Consider the following 19,996-nt stretch of genomic DNA (forward strand, 5'->3'; position numbering starts at 1 on the left):
GGGTCTCATGCACTGCCTGGGGTGGGGGCAGCACGTGGAGCCGCCTCCCCCCACCCAGCCAGGGGCATGCAGAGATGTGCCAGCAGCCGTCGGCTTCCGGGAGCAGCGTGGGGCCACTGGCCACGGTATGCAAGCAGCTTGCCTGCCTGAGCCCTGCTGCAGGGACTCAAGGGCAAGTTGTCAGATGAGATTTGTCCTGCATTTTGAGGGTCCCCGTCATTGGGGGCCCAGTGCCACCGCACTCTTTGTTTCATGGTAAATCCACCTCTGATCCTTAGTGCTAGAAATGTATCCAAGAAAGCAGGGATTTCTCTGCTTTCTAGTGGTACAAGCAATTTATTTCTGGCCGTGACATTTCACAAAATATCAGACCTCAAAATTATGTCATAGATTACCATCTTGCTTTTTGTGCTTTCTTCAATTCTGACATGATTTTAACAGCTGATACTTTACAAACCTTCTAGAGCTAACGATCTATAATATTTTTAAGAAAGCTGGAACTTCAGCTTTCAAGCAGCATAAAGCAGTTGTTCCCAACTTTAATGATTCAAGGGATAAATTAAAATCATGATGGAATTTTGACAATTTATGGTATAGGTGGAGAAAGGAAAGAAAAAAGCAAGATTGTAATGGGGGGGGGGTCGCACAACTTAAAGTCTAAAACTCTGACCACACAGCCCGTAACTCTTTGGCAAGATTAATAATGTCTTCTTATCCCTTGTCCTTGACCAAATTTTGCTCACTTGCTATCTGAACAAAAATTCAAATAAGATCACAAAAGTTTTTTTTTTTATTATTAAATTTCACTCGATGCAACTTTCATGTGATACAACTCTTTTCCTTAAAGTTCATCTACACTAAAAATTGAAATGCTTTACAAATTGTAATTCCAGTTCTGTTCTTGAACACCCTACAGCACGCTCCAAAGCTTGTAAAATCAAATATTAATGAGTTCAATATTATGATATGAGTATACTCCAGACCTTTGCTATAGCCCAGGGTTCGGGATCCATGCGCAGTCCCGCTTTAACGCGGGGGACGCGTTGCCATGGATCCCAATTTAAATATTTAAATTTGGGATCCATCACCACAACCGCGCTATACGCGAATCTGTGCTATAGCGACGCGAGCTAAAGCGAGGGTCTGGTGTATCAACTTGCTTATTTAGCGTTTGCATATTTGCTGAACCAAGCAATAGCGTTCTTAGTGGCCAAATGTAGCCCTCAGAGACCACTGCTGAATTTGATTAGCCGGCACCCCTTGACAACGTGTATCATGGTTTGATCTACACCGCTTGGATTGCCTCAAAGACCCCAAAGGTGCTCGCTGACGCACAGAGGCCTTGCCCAGTCCAGAATTGGCTAAAAAGGGGCCACTAATGATGTGGCAGGTCAAAACTGGGCAGGTGAGCATTAGGGTCTGTGATGAGGAACTGACTGGCGGATAATGTTAACCGTCAGTCTTCCTGCCACAAGGACTCTGTTAGATCGTGGCGTGGCAGCCTCAACCATAGTAGGTGTTGTGATGAAAGACGTGCAGATGACGGACTTAAAAGGTCACTGAACAAGGGCAAACTTGGGTTGGCACATATCTTCTCAAGCAGTTTGCCAACTGCAATCTCCCTTGTGATGTAAAGGGGAGCAATGTGGCTCAGAACTAGAAGCCATGAAAGATGAGTTGGTCAGAGAGTTCCTGTGATGATGCACATTGTTGAGTCGAGTTGCACGTCAACAAGTTTGATGTGTGCTGACCGACTCCATACTGGCGCATAGTACTCCGCTATTGAATTTGACATGCCAAGGACTGAGGTCCATAGGGCTGGTGCATCTGCTCCCCATGAAGAACCTGCCAGTTTGCTGTGAAGGTTGTTGCATGTATTGACCTTTGCTGCTGCCTTGTTCAGGTGACTTTTGCATGTCAGCATTCAGTCAAGAGTCACGCCTCAGTAAACAGGGTTCACTTCATGCTTCAGCTTCCGGCCATTCGTTATGACGTTAGTTCCCTTTTAGCAGCGGCTTGGTGGAGACAGAACGTGTTAGAGACTGTCTTGCTGGTGCTTGGCAGAAGGTGCCATGTCCTGCTATAGTTGGCCAGCTTGGCAGCATCGTCTGTCGGGTTTTCTCCAGTGCAGAGAAAGTCTGAGCCTGGTAGCCCGCAGCATATGTTGTCTGCATAGATGAGCTCCCACAATTGGGTTGGTGGCAGGTCATTGATGTATAGACTAAAAAGGTCGGGGCTAGAACAGATCCCTAGCATAACCTGTTCATTTGTTTTCTTCCAAGCACTTGGTTTCTCACCCACATGCATCCTGAACCATCTGTCTCAGAGGAGCAGTTCAATGGCATCAGTAACCCAGGGTGGGAGGACTCTTGATATTTTAAGAAGTAGACTCGTGTGCCATACCATATCATACGCTGCAGGGAGGTCAAGGAAAATAGCACGTGTTTTCAGATTTCTTTGAAAACCGTTTTTGATTAATGTGGTTAGAGCAAGTACTTGATTGCATGTGCTTAGACCACACTGAATGACTGCTTGATCGCCCTTCAAAATGTTCTCCACCTCTGGTGTTATTCACTGTAACATTAGGCTCTCTAGAACCTTGAGAGACAGAGAAAGCGGCAATATCAGGAGATAGCTTGATGCTATGTTTGGGTCTTTACCAGGTTTTGGGAGGCCAATAACTTTTAACATGCGCCAGATTTTCGGCAGTCTTCCTTCATTGGTGACCCTTGTGAAGAATTGAGCCAGCCAAGAGTGGACACATGGGCCAAGATGTTTCAGGAACTCTGGAAGGATGTTATCATAGCAAACAGTGGTACCAGACTTGATGTTATATAGCGCTCTGGAACTGCAAAAAGTTCAGAGCAAGCTCTGGATTTGTACGGCTGGATTTGACCTTCCCACTCACTCTGGACTCAACTATTCATTTCTTTTCCAGGTGTGTCTTTCCCCATGCGAAGCAGGTGAATGGCTACTCTCAGATGATTGGCTTGGTTTTGGTGGTTGCTGGGCTATTCCAAGGCAACAAAGTAAAACTCCAGCATTTCTGGCTGGAACAAGTAAAGTCCAGGTACTTGGTCATTTCCTTTCGTCTGGCTCAGCGAGCACAAAGCTTCAAATAAGTGGTCAGCCTTGTCCAGGTCATCAGTTGAGTCGTACTGCTTGAGTAGAGTGGCAATGGATCAGTGTTCTCGTCATGCCACCTATCAGTACATGGCACAGTCCGGGAAACTAAGGATCATCCTAGCAAACCAAATTCTGCAAGCTTATACTTGAAGAACCCTGGTATTGCCACATTCTGCTAACCCTAAGAACGTGCAATCCCGTAGCTTCCAGACCAGGGGGTCGGCAACCTACAACACACGAGCCAATTTTTAATGGCACGCTGCTACCTGCCAAGTCCCAGCCGCCGGCCCCGCTCAGCCTGCTGCTGAACCCAGGCCAGCTGCGGGCTGAGTGAGGCCGGCAGCTGGGACTCCAACAAGCAGCAGTGTGCCATTAAAAATCCTGCCCGCCCCAGCCCGCTCTTCTCTGCCCCCCCGCCCCCCCCAGGTGCGGGGTGAAGAAGCTTGGTCCTGCCAGCTGCTGCTGCAGGGCAGGCAAGTTCCCCCCTCCCCTGCCGTGCTGGGTTCCTGCCCCTCCTCCTCTCCCTCCCGCTGATCAGCTGATGGCCCTTACGGGGAAGCGGGAGAGAAGCCGAGCCACAGCGCACTCGCTGCTCCGGGGAGGAGGTGGAGAAGAGGTGGAGGCGGGGCCTTGGGGAAGGGGGGTGAAATCAGGGCATATCCCCTGCAACCCCCTGCCATGAGCTGCTCTGGGCAGTGGGCTGCGAGCAATCCCAGGACCATAGCCCAAACCCCCAACCCTCTGGCCTTACTCCTGCACCCTCCTCACACACCCCAGCGTCCCCACACCCCATGCCCTGACTCTTGCACCCCCCACATTCCCACCCCCACCCTGAGCACCAAATGGGAGCTCCTGCACCCCCCACCCCACATTCCCAACTGCACCCCTCGCACCAAACGGGAGCTGCCCAGGTAAGCGCTCCACACCCAAACCTCCTGCCCCAACCCTGAGCCCCCTCCCTCATTCTAGCTCCTGGCCAGACCCTACACCCCAACCCCCAGCCTGCTCCTTCACCCCCAGCCCTGTGCTCAGTGCACTCCCACCCTCAGCTCAATGCAAAGAGAGAGGAAGAGAATGGGCTAGAACCAAGGAGAAGGTAGGTACCCACTCTACGTGGGCAGGGCTGGGATCCCAGACCGGCAGCGGGCTGAGCGGGGCTGGCAGCCGGGACCCTGGCTGGCAGGAGCTGGCGGATGGAACCCCAAACCGGCAGTGGGCTAAGCGGCAGTCTTCTCCCTCACCCCTGCACCCATTGCCTTTGAGGCCTTTTCCTTACTGGGGAAAAAAAGTATGTTTTCAACCCAAGTTAGCTAACACAAGCTAACTAATACGAGGTAAAATCCTCATGAAAACAAGGCAGTCTGTAGTTTTCACATAACATACAGGTCCAGTGGGTGGTCTTAGGTGCTTAGAAGGTATCAGTATATTTGGGTGTCGGTTCTCACATACACACAAACTCATCTCCTTAGTCAAGTTATTGTTATGAGACATCACCAAACCTACTAAGGTTATTTGAGTCCATTATGTACATGATCAGGAATTATTGTCATTGACTGTGCAAATGGAGTTCCTCTTTCCCCAGAACTCACCAAAACACCTTCCATACCAGTTGAATGCTTTATTTCTCAAATGGAAAAAAACTACAAAGAAACATCCTATATCAAGCCTCACCATTGCATGGTGTGTTTTGGGGCATTAAAAGTAACTATATGGTTCACTCCAAACTCTCAAACTCCAAATTTAAATTTTCTTTTGTATTCTGAATATCTTTCTGGATTATGTGTGTAAAATACAGTAAAGCAAAGGCTTACATAATACCCTCACACAACATGGCTAGCAAATAGTTCCTGTGTGTGTCGCTATTCAGCATGGTGTAACATGACTGTCTTGATCTAATTTGTGGACAGTTCACCTAACTATTTTATAAAGCCCCGTGGTATGGTTTGAGAGCCTCCCAAAATTATGTGTACGCATAAAGGTATATTTGTTTGTCTCTGTTCCAGATATTTCTAGAGAAAGAAGCATATTTTATTTATTTTGAAAAAAGCTTTGCAGGCAACCTTTATACATCACAAAGCCCAAAAAGGATACACATCCTACTTAAAAACAAATCCTTTACCAATCACCTTTTAAAGCTTTAATAGATTGAGAACAGTCATGGGTTATGGCCTTTCAAGTTCTACTTTTGCCAGCTTGGGGTAAGATTTTATATAAATAACTAAAACTTGTATAATTTATTCTTCACTCAGGTTGTTGTATTTGAGCTATGCTTTTTCACAATTGTAATCTTGGTAAAGATCTGTAACACAGAAAGGCTTTCAGCAATGAGAGTGTGATTTTCAATCTTGGGCGCCGTATCATGCCAGACATTTTTCCACGATTTATTATGGGCAAGATGTTATTACTTGCAACCATTTTTTAAATCTTAAGATTTCACTCAGCAGTACCCAAAAATACAAAGTTTGTGACTTTAATGTCATGCTGCCACACAGATTGCAGTTTACTTCTCACCATTTCACAATACCACTACTAGTGACACTGCATTCAGTGGTTTAACTTAGAGGATCATGTTTCAATATGTTGAAAAAAATCCTGGTATTTCAATAAAGAAGCCATGAGGCCCTTGAAAATTACTTGAAAGGCGTTCCCCCTTAAATCTGTGAAGCAGCATAACAAGCACATCATCAGGGGAGAACTTATATAGAACATTGTATATCTTACCATTCTACTTTTGCCCATATTAATTGGTAATTGAAAGTGTTAAAGCAAGCACATAGTGAAACCACCTGAGTAAAAATCCTTTCCTCCCAATTGTTTCTTTCACTGACTTGGGATGTTTTACTAGTTCTCCATTCATCACAGGATTTATCTTCTAAACCAACAAAATTTGCAAGTCTCTCTTTGCAGGTAAAAGCTATACTGTAGTAAGAATGCCAGCATTTTTAAGCACTGATACAGAAGGGAAAAAAAAAAGGTACATTTTCTCAGAAAAGATGTTCCCTAAAGTCTCCTGGGGCAGACAAGATCTGAATTTCTAATATAAAAAGAAGCTAAGAAAAATAAAAAACATTCCCAGTCCCATTTACGGACAAAGAATATTTTTCCCTTTAAGTCCAATGTGGAAGCTAGCACAACCATTATGCAGCACTTCATTCTAATCTTTGTGACCTTTTTGCAATATAACTGTGGTACATTTTACATACAAGCCAACCACTCAATAGTTGAAAGACACGCTGTGAAGTTATTTACATTTTATTCCATAAATATATATAACCCCCCAATAAACTGCATGTGTGCCATACAAGCAAACAAATACTATAAACAAAAATGCTCAAAATTCAGAAGCAGTATCAATTTCTGAAAGGTAAGAACATTTGGAAAATAAAATTCTATACAAAGAGAGACCTTATAGGGAGGAGACCTTACACTGTAATAATCCGTTCAGAAAACTACATGTAGATTCAGAATTGGTCAACAAAAACCACTGCTTCAATACTAATTTATATCTGAGCTGTTCTCTCTCTCTCTCTCTCCTCACTACCCTTTAAAAAATAATTTCAACTCTGTACTCCAAGTGACAGCACGATTTTTCAGGAATTTGATCATCGTGCCTACAGAGCCTTTCAGCTTCAGATCACTGATACAAACCCAGACCAGGTCAATGGTGACAGAAAGTTGTTAACATCTTACAGCTGCTCAGAGGCATATGTGAAATGAGTCTGAATCAGATATCCAGCAAACAGAACCCAAATCACAAAACTGCCTCTACAATTGACAGGCAGCAGAGACACCAAAAACTGAATAGGAATGGAAACACTACTTTTTGAGCCATAGAAATGGTCCTTTCAAAAATCAGATTTAAGGCACCATGGCAGGATAGAGTGGGAAAGTTTATAGTCCCACTATAAGTATTGCACCTGTTCTCTAGATCAATCTAGTTTCAGATATTTGAACTATTTCTCATACAAATCATACACCACTTTTCACCTTACTAAATTTGTATTGCTCCCTATTCCCGACTTCGAAAGCCAATATTCTAAAATTAAATGTCATCGACCATTGTGAGCCGTGTAGCTAGGAACAATAAAGTCTCTTTTGCTTGCACAGGATATAGCACACCTTTCATTAACAGTCCCTTTAATGGAATTCAGCTGGGAAAATGTGTATGTGTTTTTCAGTGCTAGTGCTGTCACCTATGTTAAGTAGCAGGGTAGACAGGGCATGGGAATTTTTACCACATTGTCTTAAACGTTTAAAATGCTAGTAGTTGCCAGTGCATCATTTACACAAGCGCTCTTAACAATGAAGCTGAACTCATGTGGGCAAGAGTGGGAAGTTTTAGTAAAACACAGTCCTAGCACAGACAAGATGCTTCAAGGTTCCTGTTCTATTCAGGTTCCTCCTATTCTTGAAGGACCTCAAAGGTTGAGGGGAAAAAAAAAGGGGGGGGGCGGGAGGGAAGGTAGAACAAAGTGTATTCTAGAGATCATGACTTTCACATCCTTACTATTGCAAAAGGTACATAAAACTTTGATAAGTTAAAAACAAAGTGAACAGAAGTAAAGAATGAATAATTCAGATAAAGTTGCAAAACACCTGCATCACTTATCTCAGACAGATAATTGTGCTATGTTTACAAATGAAATGAAATAAAATAAAATGTTATAGATAAATACTTACCTAACACATGAGTTCTCGAAGTACTCTCAAAAAGACATTTCTATATCCTTACTTTATAGAGTGCGGTTGGATTAAATAAGTATTAGATAAGAATCAAATGAAAGCATATTAAGTAAAGATCACCAAAGTTAATAGTTGTATGCCAAGGCTCCATTTCAACATCTCTGTATTGACTTTGTCCAAGGTCATTTTCAGACAAGAACAATGAAGGATTTTTTCCTTTTGATCTCAAACATACATGTTTGGGTTTGTACCTAAAGACCAGATCCTGCAAACACTTAACTTTAAACATAGGCAATTCCACTGAAGTCAGTGAACTACTTACATGCTTAAAATTAAGCTCATAAAATAATTGTTTGCAAGATCAGGACCTTGACTGAGAATTAACACGGATACCCACAGACTGCCAAACATGAAGACCACTATATTCCTGAGAAACTGGCTAGTGGGATCCATAGCAAACTTAGTCTCATCCCTAGAAATACAAATTCAATAAGAAACTCTTTGTAAATCCACAAGTCTCAGAAATAAGATTCTGAAGCAAATGCACAAGAGTCTTCTTTGAAGTTTAATTCAGAACATACATTTACTTTAACTATACTTGCAAACCCACAAAAAAAAAAAAGCTGAAAAACTTTCAAGTGAGTTGTAAAAAACACAAGCATTGTGCTGCATTTTCAAAGCCACCAAGGCTCTTAGTAGAATGTAGTGCAATACCCTATATCTTTTCCAGTCCCAATGATGCAACAATATTTAGGGCAGCCGAAGTTAGATGTGATGGGGGAGAGGACGGGGACTGAAATGCCATCTGACAAGGGATAGGACATTTCCAAATTAAAAATTACTTCCCTTCTGTTCAGTTCAAGGTGGGGAGGAAACAGTGGCAGTATATGGTCATATGTAATACTGACTCAGAAGCATCACATTTTATTTTGAATGGGATGTACTAGCATTTAACATTTATATTCCAGTAGCACTTAGAGGCCAACCATGTTGGGACCCTAGTGTGCTAGGTGTTCTACAAACAGAGAAAATGCCAGACCCTTTTGCAAAGAACTAAAAAGGGGAATATATTCCATGGATGAGACAAAAATAAGACCTGATCTACACTAGGAACTTACATTGGTATAGCTATTTCTCTCAGGGCTGTGAATTCTTCTGTTGACCTAGCTACTGCCTCTTAGGGAAGTAGATTCCCTAAGCTGATAGGGGAACCCTTCCCACCAGCATAGGTCACGTTTACACTGTTGTGCCTTAAGTGTAGAAATGGCCTAAGATGTGTGCAATTCTTGGTCAATCTGGAACAGTAATCACAACTACCCATGTACCTACTGTTATAAAGTTGTACTTTTCTGTATGTACAGTACAACATTAATATGTACACGTGTATGCTGGAGCTTGCATCTTAGAAAAGCTCAGAGGGTCTTTTCTTATATTAAAGTACAAATCAAATATTACTCAGTGTGTAATAGCAACCCAAAATTAATGTGTGCATAGGTCACTGAGCACCAGGTAGGAAGGACAAGGAAGACAGAGACAGTGATAATTAGAGAAAATATAATGCCTTAGAGGGGACACTTTCATGTAGGCATTAACCTCACAGAACATCTGCAAGTCAAAGTCATATGATTTATATCTGGCAAGTAGGTTTAGTAAGACTGTCTTTAAAGGAAATTTAATTTCTGTATATATTAAGTGTTAATAAATCTAATTTTGAGAAAGGTAACTGCCACTTAGGGCCCCTGAACATTCCCTTTTAACAACCAAGTTTTCCTGGTTTTTGTTGCTTTCTTGTCTCTACTGTTGTGTAAGACAAAGAACCTGGGAGCATGAACAGAATCTGTAAGGGATCTGCAAGCTCAGAGTTCTCTGATGCGTATGCATATACCACCAACAGGCTCAGACATTTGAAAATGTTTGCAGCCACTTCCTATCTGAAGTCTGCCACCCCTCTAGACCCACAGAATAGTGCTCCCTGCTTCCCACTGATCTCATCACCACCACCACCTGCTCCTCCTCCGCACACCACTGTGGAAGCTTTCCATAGAGAGAGTTGGGGAAGAAAGGGATTCTGCTGTCCTCTTGCATCTCGTGCAGACACCTTTGTAAACTATTTAATACACTGTATCACCAAAGTAAAAGAGCACCACCTTGTTTCCTCTCCAAAGTCCTGGGGCTCTGGGCACGGGTGTGGATAAAAATAGGATGATTTTTTATTTAAATTAAATACAGATTTCAGAAAATGTACCTATTTAAAATTACATTTGAAATTATGACAACCTATGTTGAAGCCTAAATTTACAATAATCTATTAAAATCATTTAAATTATTTTTTTTAAAAATTCTATTAAGCAGTACATGTTTGCTGCCAAAGTTTTAATAAGTAAAACTACTGATCTGATGTAAGTCACTGGCTAAGCACCTGGAACCAGAATCTGATGAAGCTTGGGATAGCAGTAGCCTCTTCTGCATATTCTTTTCATTTCAGTTTATTCAACTAGTTCATTTCAATGATGAGTTCATTCAAAATTAAGAAACCAACTGGGAGTTGAAAGAGCAGAAAAGCTTGTTTGCTTCCAATCTATGATAAGAAGTAGGTGTGAGAAGATGAGATCTACTACTTCTAAAGTCCTGAAGGACATGGTGACTAGAAACCATCAGTTCAATTCACTAACTATAGCTAAAGCTTCCTTCATTTAATAAATCAGTTTTAAAGGAAAAGCAAGTTTTGATAAACTTTTTGATCAACTTTTTTCTTATGTATCCAGGCATTTAAGGTAGTTTTATTTAACTAATAAAGCAATTTTAAATTGATGTTTTTGTGCATTTTTAATTGTATTCAGTTTCCATCTGGATAAAGCTGAACACAAATCACAAGTTAAGAATTAATCATCCAGTAAATAAGAAATGCATCATTCATCATTTTCTAACATAATAAAAAATGCAAGATTTAAGAAGCTAAATAAATGTAAGTTAAGCTATAATTGCTTAAATAAATGTGTATAAGTATAGTGCATGCACCTGGTTAGCAAAAAGAAGCCACAGATTTAGTGTAAAAGCTAAACCGAGTTGCAAATCAACATGTTTTAATGTTACCAGCAAATAAAAATTAGATGTCAAAAATGGTATTACCTGTTTCCAAGTCACTGATAACTCGGAAGAAAATTATCTTGAATGCTTATGGATCAATGTCCTAACAGATAAAGCACAAGATGAGATATTAAATGGTGTCTGCTACTGACCACCAAATCACAGCAGGGAACAGAATGACTGCCTCCTTACAAATCTATCTACAATGCATAGGAAAAAAACTGCATAATCATGGGGGACTTCAATTGGCGTGACATATGCTGGAAGTCTCGTTACCAATAGTAAAACATCCTTGGACTTTCTAAACATTATAGAGGACAATTTCCTAATTCAGTAAGTGCAGTAGACAACACAGGAGAATTCTTTATTAGAGTGTGTCCTAACATATAAAGGAAAACTGAACACATAACTAAACGTTAATGGTAGCTTAGATATAAGCGAGCATGACTTGATCACATTTATAATGTGCAAGCATAATAAAGTCTAGACCAGTAGTATATATACTTGGTGCTTTAATAGGGTCAATTTCACAAAGCTGAAAACAACTATAAGTAAAACCAGCTGGATGAAAATTTGCATCACAACAGTCAGAATGATAATTGGAAATCATTTAAGAACACTTCACTAAGTGCCCAAAGAGTCAATCCCACATTTCAGAAAGAAGGCTTTGCTGCTTAACCGGACAGACAGGAAGAAAGCTGAACTAGTTTAGAGGGGAAGTGACAGCAGCTATAAAAAATAAAAATATATAACAAATGTGGAAGAAAGAGAAAGTAGACAGTAATGTTTATAAATCAGAAGTTAGGAATGACAGAAAATTGGGAAGGGAAGCCCAAAGACACAAGGAGAAGTCTACAGCCAACACAGTTAAAGACAATAAAGAGTTTTTAAAATATATTAAGAACAAAAAGAATACTAAACAATGGTATTCCATTACTAGATGGAAATGGTAGAATTATCAATGAACTCTTCATTATTAATAAATATTTCAGTTCTGTATTTGAGGAAAAATAAATTAGATAATCTAATCCTATGGTGGTAACACACTTTCTATTCCCCTAGTAACTTTGGAGGACGTTAAACAGAAGTTACTAAAATTAGACATTTTTAAATCAGCAAGTCCAGATAATCTGCATCCAAGAGTTTTTTGTTTTGTTTTGTTTTTTTTAAGAAGGAGCTGAGGAGCTTGCTGGACAATTAATGTTGATTTTCAATAAGTCCTGGAACACAGGTGAAGTTCCACATGATGGGAAGAAAGACTGTTGTGCCAAGTTTTAAAAAGAGTCAACAGGATGACCTGGGTAATTATAGGCCTGACAGCAATCCCGGGAAAGATAATGGAGCATCTGATATGGGACTTGATTAATAAGGAATTAAAGGAGGCTCATATAATCAACATGGGTATATGGAAAATAGAGTCTCTCAAACTAACTTGTTAGTCTCTAAGGTGCCACAAGTACTCCTTTTCTTTTTGCGGATACAGACTAACACGGCTGCTACTCTGAAATCAAACTAACTTGATACCTTTTTTAGATGAGATTATAAATTTGGTTGATAAAGGTAACCGTATTGATGTAATATACCTAGCTTTCTGTAAGGTGTTTTGACTTGGTACCATGCAACATTTGATGAAAAACAAAATATAAAATTAACATGGCAAACATTAAACAGAATAAAAACTGGCTAACTGGTAGGTCTTAAAATATCACTGTAAACAAACAATGACCATCAAGAGGGTGTGTTTCCAACAAGGATTGATTCTTGGCCCTATGCTATTTAACATTTTTATCAATGACCTGGAAGAAAACATATCTTCACTGATACAGTCTACAGATGACACCAAAATTGGGGGAGTGGTAAACAATGAAGAGCGGACCGGTCACTGATTCAGAGCCATCTGTACTGCTTCGTCAACTGCGCACAAGCAAACAATATGCATTTTAATAGGACTAAATGGAAACATGTACATGTAGGAACAAAAGATGGAGGACTCTATCCTGGAAAGCAGTGACTGAAAAAGATTTGGGGGTCATGGTGGATAATCAGATGAACATGGGCTCCCAGAGTGTGATGCGGTGGCCAAATGAGCTAAAGCGATCCTGAGATACATGAGGAGGGGAAGCCACAGTGGGAGCAGAGAGGCTATTTTACCTCTATATGTGACACTGGTGCAATCACTGCTTGAGTACTGTGTCCAGTTCTGGTAGCCACAATTAAATAAAGATGTTGATAATTGCAGATGATTTAGCGAAGAGCCATGAGAATGATCAAACAGTTAGAAAACATGCCTTACAGTGATAGACTAAAAGAGTTCAATATGTTTAGCTTAACAAAGAGAAGATTAAGGGGTGACAAGTATCTACAGGAGGAACAAATATTTAATAATGGGTTCTTCATTCTATCAGAGAAAGCTATACTATGATCCACAGGCTGGGAGTTGAATCTAGACAAATTCAGACTGGTAATAAGGCATATGTAAGGAAATAAGTGAAGGTAATTAACCACTGGAATATTTTCTCAAGTGTTATGGTGGACTCTCCATCATTAAATTTTGAAAACAAGGTTGAATGTTTTTAAAAGTTATACTCTAGGAATTATTTTGGGGAAGTTCTTTGGCCTGTATTATACAGGAGTTCAGATTAGATGATCACAATCTCTTCCAGCCTTGGAATCTCTGAAAAACTTTTCTTTAGGAAAATAACTAAAAAGTACAAATGCAAAACAAGATTAAAACTGTTAATTTACAACAATCAACCTGAGTATCAATTCCATTTTAGCCAATATTGGAGTTTTCCAGGGACTGATGAACCCCATGCATTCCCCCATTTTTGCCCGATACACACTCCATTGATGGCCATAAGCTCCTCTGAGTATCTGGGGGACGGAGAACAGTTTAGTATTCAACCCCAAGGCCTGGTTTACACTAGAAAATTAAGTTGACTTAACTACTTTGCTCAAGGTTATGAAAAATCCATACCCTTGAGCGATGTAGTTAAGTCAACCTAACCCCCAAGGTAGACAGCATAGGGTTGATGGAAGAATTCTTCCATTCACCTAGCTACCGCCTCCCAGCGAGGTGGATTACCTATGCCAATGGAAGAACTCTTTCTGTTGGTGTAGGTAGTGTCTACAGTGAAGCACACACCAGTGGCGCTGTAGCATTTTATTAAGCGTAGATATGCCCCAAGTTTATCATACAAATGGCAAGCGATCCTCCCCCACCCACCAAAAGAGGTTATTGTTCTGGACTTTTGTATCAGGTCTTGAATGCCTTTATATTCTCCTAGACTCGCAGGTGATTCATAATTTACTAAGTTTTTCCACAATTCTATTTATAAATTGGCTGTTCGTATTATAAGAAATAGAGTTTTGCTCTAGATGTTCACTCAAGGCCATCTGAGCATACAGGCAACCTATGTTGTGAAATGAAAGCTCTCTTGCAAAAGCGGATGCTAGCAATTAAGTGGACTCTACGGTTATCCTCCGGCCAAAGCCGAAGTACTTTCTATTATACATGTTACATCATCACTGAAGCAACTAACCCAGTGAGCACTGGAAGGACCCTCATAATCACTAACACATAGTACAATGCATTTTGGAATCACCTGCCACAGGGAGAACTAGTCCAGAAAGCCTAACCCAGCTATAATGGAAAGAAACCAGATTAAGTTTTGACATTCAGTATTAAATCTAAAGTGCCCACTCAGTCATGCTAAATGAAAGCAAAAAAACATCCCTAGTGAACATGTAGATGGGGATGGCTGAAGCTATCGATTTCTAAAGTATTTAAAGCTTTCATTTTATTAAAAAGTTAAATTTCTAGTCTTTGTGATTACAAAGATCTCTTTCAAAAACATGGATGGGGCACTATCTTCCCACTTCTGTGAGCAAATCTCTAGTACTTTTTTATACAGCTCTCAACACTCAGACTTTGTCTACACTAGGACTTTTGCGCAGGCTGTTAAGCACTAGTAGAGGTATTATTAGCTAGTCTGTCTCTACACCAGTGCTTTCCACTGTTGCAGCTGCATCGATACTAAACTAGACAAACTATACAAAGCGTTCTTGGGTGGACACACCCTAGAAAAGCAAAGCTAGCAAAAAACTGTTTCACCAATGCTATTCAGAGCCCTAAGAGCAAACAGGAAACTGTCAAGCATCAAGTAAACTTAACTCTCCTCCTAGACACTGAATCTGGAAAGTACAACCCAAAAAAAACAGAGGAAAAAGGTATCATAGCTGAGAAACCCCTCAGGGCAGGTGGCTTTGAGGTGCTGGGAAAGTGAGAAAAAAGTTGCTCTCCTCCTCCATTCCAGCAGCTGCAAGAGGAAGTGGTTCCCAATCTCCCAAATTACTCAGACATTGACCAGCTTGGATGATATGAAACACTAAGTTTCCAAGCAGAGTCCAAGGAGAGCATCCTTGACCCTTTGCAGCTGCTAGGTGTGAAAAATGGGACATACTGGGCTTTCCACCACTACACTGGACTTCACAGCCATACCTCCTTCCCCTGCATCTTTCATAGTGGCCTCTGGCTAATAGCTTTAGTTTACTGTTTAACAGACACCTGGTAAAAGTTTTTCAGACTCTGGATTGGGTAACAACCACATAATATACACTAGAACCTAGGCAGAAAGAGAAAAAGACTACTATGATTAGGAACCATGTTAAATGGACACAAGCTATTATTTCCCTGCCCCAATATTCTGCATCTATTTCAAATACAGTTCCAAACTACAGCCTCAATAAGCCCTTAAGAGTGGTGCAAGCATTTTACAACCTTCTGAAGCAGCATTCAATTCTCATCCCTTTAGAAAAGCCAAGCTCAAAAAAGAGGAAAGCATAAGCAAAAAATGGTAAAGCTTCATTTACTGCTTTAAGTGACAACTTTCATGTTTCTGTAATCCTATGTGAATAAAGCTACCCAGCAATAATCTCAACTCAATATTATGCAAATCAATAAGCACTGCAAGTGTCATCTGAATTTGTAAACACTGTAAAGGCAACGTGTTTTACAAGACCTATTGTGCAAATTAACATCTTTCCTAATACAAAGTAAATCAAAGTTTAATTCTTATTCAATTAAGAATAGAATATGTGAAAATGTTTGCAAGAAAAATTGCTAAAATTTAAACTTTTTTTTTTTAAACCGTATTTTCTATATGCAGTAGATACTCAGTTTCTGGCACTGTCAAAAGTTGCCTGCAGTGTCCTATTTTAAAAGTGATTTTAAATTATTTAACATGTCAAAATATTTTAATCCAAATATTTACACCAAACAACTATAGTAACTGGCTATTCTATGTGAAGTCATATTTTCTAGTTTTGAGCCTGAAGTTTTTAACAGTCCCAACTAGGCTCAAGACTTAACATATTAAAATGTATATCTTTTTAACCACATCTGTTCAAAAAAAAAATCTCACTTTATTTAAACCAGTACAACTCTGAGGACTAATCCGCACAAAAAGTTTACTGCTTTACCTATAATTACAGCAGAACAATGCCCTACAGCTGATGCAATTATACAGCTATAAATCTGCTCATACCAGTATAACTTATTCCCGTAAAAGAAGAGGAATAATATATACCACTATAAGTTGCTGTACATCAGTGTAACTACATCCACACTAGGAATTGTAACAGTACAGCTATTTAAAAGAATAAAGAAATCACACTCCTAAGAGTTATACAGGTACAAAATGTGCGTGTACACCACGCCTGAATATAGACAACGCCTCACGTAAACTTCTCATTGACATGAATTGGTACCAAGAGGCGGAGTTCCGCAGATGACTGTCAAAAATGGAACGAGGGAGGAAAAAACTCACACCTCTACTATTTTTTAGCTACAATTTTCAGCAAGTCTAGGTGACTGATCAGCAATCGCGCTACTTAAGACTCTCTTCCTCCCTCTGCCCACATGACAAGAATAATTTCATTTAAAAATATAGTTATGTAAGGTGGGCCATATCTACACAATGAAATTTTACCAAAAAATTCTCTGTAGTTGGACCTAGCATAAACAAAGAATTTTTACAAAAGCCAAAGCTTTGCCTATGCTAGAGTTTTCAGCAGTACTCACACCAGTACAGCTGAACCAGTAATAGTAGTTAGCAATTATAAGTAAAATTCTCTAGACATGGCCAGTGTTATAAAACCAACTCATTCTTCTTGCCTGTAAAAAAAAAAAAAAAATACAACTATATTGGATTCCCTACCAAGTTTCTCTAACATGACTATGGCTATGTCTTTGTGCATTTTTACATCGATAATTAACTCATTTGTGATTAATTTGAACAAAGGATCAATCTAAAGACGATCATGATTATGGCACAATGTGTGTTGACTGCACCAGAGGTTTTACTAACTAGCAGCACCAGAGTAAAATTCATGCTCAAGTTCTACTATCTAGGATCTGTTGTACTGGATAACGTATCTAGATGACACATTTAATTCTTGCATCAAAAAGGCAGCCACCACTTTCGACCAACTTATCCAGTGTATGTGGGATAAAAGAAAACCAACATTGAGCATCAAGATATGGGTGTACCAGACATTCATTTTGAGCATGCTGTTGCATAGTGGAGAGACTTGGACCACCTATGGTAGAGGTAAGAAAAGGCTAGCCACCTTCCATCCTGCATTCCAAATATCATGTGGGAAACCAAAGTTTCTAACACTGAAGTACCTGAGAAAGCAAAATTACCAAGTCTCAGACACAGACATGTCCTTGGCTTGATCATCTGTGCCCGGTGGACACGATGGACACATTCCAAAGGTCTCCTGTATGGAGAACTTGCAGATGCTCCAACATCATTAGGCCACCCTAGGTTCAATGTCAAGGATGGCTGCAAGAGAAATTTGAATACTTTCAGTGTCAACACTGCAAGCTGGGAAGATTACTCCTAGGGAAATTCTGCGCTACTGTAGTGCAGTAGAAAAATGCACCCCCTGAAGATTTTCTTTGCTTCCTTGCAGAAAATGGTTTCTATGGGGAAGCAAAGAGAAGCTGCACCAGTACTCACTCACCCCTCCCTGGCAGCTCAGCAGCTCAGCCATGTCTGTTCCGACAGCCAGGGGGAGAGGTAAAACACTGGAGGAAGGGGAATCTGGGAATGCACCCCCCGCCACAGAGGGGAGGGGAGGACAGAGACCGAGTTCCCTCTTCCCTGTACACGGAGCAGCCAGGGCTAAGTCAGATCAAGCCCCAGAAACTTCCCCTGGCTGCAGGAAGCTCTTCACCATGGAGAGGGGGTCCAGATGCACTGGGGTTGGGCAGACAGGGGGAGCAGCTTCCTGTACAATTACCCCACCTCCCACCCATGTACCCAGAACTCCCCCCACCAAGCTCTTTCTGCTTAAGGAACACCCCCCACATCCAGAATCCCCTCACCAAGTCCCCCAAATCTCTACCCCACTGAGCCTCACCCCCTGCATCAGGAGCCCCCCACCCCACTGAGCCCCAGCTAGCTGCAACCTGACCCCGCCACCCCAAGCCCCAGTCTCCCAGCCCACCTCCCCCACTGAGCCCTATCACCTTCACCTAGACTCCCCTATTGAGTCCCATTCCCCCTGCACCCAGAACCCTGCACCAAGCTCCCACATAGAATCCTGGTACACTTGAGGGGATTCTGCAACAAAAAATTTAAAAATTTTAAATTCTGGAAAGTTCTGCATATTTTAATTGTCAAAATAACAAACACTATAACAATATAGTCACACCATATTCAATTATTTTGGTAATGTATTTCATCAGCAAATAATTGAAAATGGTGTGATTATATTGTTATAGTATTTGTATTTGTCAAGGTTCCTTCCCCACTCTGAACTCTACAGCCATTTAAACAAAACAGAATCTAACGCATATCTAACTAGACTGCTTACTGACTTTTTACAGGAGTTCTGACCTGCATTCCTGCTCTGGTCCCAGCAAAAGCATCACACAGACAGACAAGACCTTTGTCCCCCCCAGCTTTCAAAGTATCTTGTCTCCTCATTGGTCATTTTGGTCAGGTGCCAGCGAGGTTATCTTAGCTTCTTAACCCTTTACAGGTGAAAGGGTTTTTCCTCTGGCCAGAAGGGATTTAAAGGTGTTTACCCTTCCCTTTATATTTATGACAGCGTTATACTGATAATTAAAATATGCAGAATTTTACAGGATTTTAGAATATTGTGCGCAGAATTTTTAATTTTGGGGGGGCAGAATTACCTCAGAAATAGAAGATGCAGATAAGCAACAGGCTACAATGGAGGGCTGTACTGCACCAGAGAGTCAAAAATGCTGAAGATAGGTAGTTGAGAGAGAGGAAAGTGGAGAGATGAAAAATGTAGCAGGCTTCGAGCACTAATAGCGTACCAGCTTCTTCTTCTGGCCCTGGCCTTATGCCTGCATTATCTGTGGCAAGCTACTATGACTTCAGAATTGGACTTTTTAAGTGTTTACAATGCTTACGCCATTGTTTTTTAAGATGGACAGTTGCCATTTCATCACACAGCTAAATCAATGTAAAATCTTAGGGGAGACAAGACTGTACTTTTTAACCTCAGTGTAACTAGTCAAAGTTAACCCTACTCACTCCCATCTGGGGTTGATCCTGCCTACCTATATCAACATAAAAGTACAGAGCCTTTTCTCTACCACAGGGGTGGGCAAACTTTTTGGGCCAAATGCCACATCTGGGTGGGGAAATTGTATGCAGGGTTGGGGCAGTGGATTGGGGTGCAGGAGGGAGTATGGGAGGGGGTGCAGTTTGCAGAAACGGGCCCAAGGCAAGGGACTGGGGCAGAGAAGGGGTGCAGACTGCGGAGGGGGCTCAGGGCAGGGATTTGGGGTGCAGGAGGGGTGCGAGGTGCAGGCAGGGAGTTGGGGTATGGAGTGCAGGAGCGGTTCGGTCTCCGGCTCAGCACCACTTACCTAAAGCGGCTCTGGGGTGGCAGCGGCACACACCGGGGCCAGGGCAGGCTCTCTGCATACCTGCCCTGGCCCCAAGCCGCACCGCTCTGGGAAGCGGTCGGAACCACAGCCCTGCGCAGCCCCTGAGGGAGGGAGGGCGGGCACAGGGCTCCGCGCGCTGCCCTTGCCACGCCTCCAGGTATCTCC

General features: G+C 41.4%; 1 protein-coding gene across 6 annotated transcripts in view; it reads right to left on the minus strand.

The window, feature by feature from the left end:
- The window catches only part of TMEM161B (transmembrane protein 161B), a 71,088-nt gene that overhangs the window by 48,242 nt on the left and 2,850 nt on the right, over positions 1-19,996 (minus strand). For 2 of the 6 annotated variants that reach the window (XM_073344432.2, XM_073344431.2), the window contains exon 2: positions 10,939-10,999. The exons of the other annotated variants lie outside the window; for them this stretch is intronic. The gene's annotated coding sequence lies outside the window, so the exon portion shown is untranslated. The remainder of the gene's footprint in view (positions 1-10,938; positions 11,000-19,996) is intronic. 6 annotated transcript variants of the gene reach the window in all.

This window comes from Lepidochelys kempii, chromosome 5 (assembly GCF_965140285.1).
Source record: "Lepidochelys kempii isolate rLepKem1 chromosome 5, rLepKem1.hap1, whole genome shotgun sequence".
Lineage (NCBI taxonomy): Eukaryota > Metazoa > Chordata > Testudines > Cheloniidae > Lepidochelys > Lepidochelys kempii.